The sequence below is a fragment of the Dipteris shenzhenensis genome, chromosome 17 (genome assembly GCF_047967505.1).
Source record: "Dipteris shenzhenensis isolate YYH24624 ecotype China chromosome 17, Dip_SZ_1.0, whole genome shotgun sequence".
In the NCBI taxonomy this organism is placed as follows: domain Eukaryota; kingdom Viridiplantae; phylum Streptophyta; class Polypodiopsida; order Gleicheniales; family Dipteridaceae; genus Dipteris; species Dipteris shenzhenensis.
The window spans coordinates 16,622,544-16,623,562 of record NC_141612.1 but is presented as its reverse complement, the minus strand read 5'-3'; the positions used below and the strand labels follow the sequence as shown (position 1 = coordinate 16,623,562).

General features: G+C 43.9%; 1 pseudogene; it reads left to right on the top strand.

Annotated features, from left to right (window-relative positions):
- Positions 1 to 561, top strand: LOC147891751 (uncharacterized; annotated as a pseudogene).
- Positions 562 to 1,019: the final 458 nt, after the last annotated feature.

Below are 1,019 nucleotides of genomic sequence, written 5' to 3'. Positions count from 1 at the left end.
ATGCCTCGTAAGGTATAATTGCGACATTTTCCCATAATCTCTCGCATCCAACATATGTTCAAGTGCAAATCTATTGCAGAGCTCATGTCATGGCATTCCTCCCATCGATCAACCAATGGCAAGTAGAGAACTCCCGCGGACTCTCCTGCGTGGAAGCATATTGAAGACACATGGCCAAGCTTCAAGGAAGAACCTAGGAGCTTGAGACTTGGATTGGGTATGGACGGTGTGAACCCATTTGGTCTCAAAAGCACGTCTTACAGTGTATGGCCAGTGGTATTGGTAAATTACAATCTTCTACCCTCTATGGCTAATAAGAAAGGATATGTTATGCTATCCCTTCTAATTCTAGGGAAACATAAAGTCAAAAACCCTGATGTTTATTTGGAGCCTTTGATTGATGAGCTAGAGATACTTTGGAGAGGTATCGAGGTGCATGATGTGAGCAGGCCTCCCTCGTCACGAGACTTCAACTGCAAAGCAATCTTGATGTGGACGATGCATGACTTCCCAGGCTATGGCGAGTGTTCAAGTAAGCATTGCATTTTTAATTATGAATAGGCAAAGGATGTGGCACTCTAAACCCACCTTCCACTCTTAATTGCATCTATTGTTCAGGTCTCACTACATCGAGTTACCATGCATGTCCTGTTTGTGGTCCTTCGCTAGTTGCCTCACGGGCAGACGCATTGAATAAGGTCATCTATGAGAATCACCATCGATTTCTCCCACCTGATCATCCTAGATATGTTGCCCCTTGGAATGAAGTCCTCCCACAATCACTCACTGCGGGAGATAAGATGAGAATTTGGGACGATTCCATGACTCCTCCACCACTTGGCATGAGCAGGAAGGGTTTGTAACTATTGGCTAGAAGTAAAGATTGGCTATATTGGCTGAAAGTCAAGATTGCACGCTAACACTTTATTTTGTTTAGATACTCCATCTTTTATCGTTTACCATATTGGTCCCACCTCAAGATCAATCACCTGCTTGATCCCATGCATATCCTCAAGAAT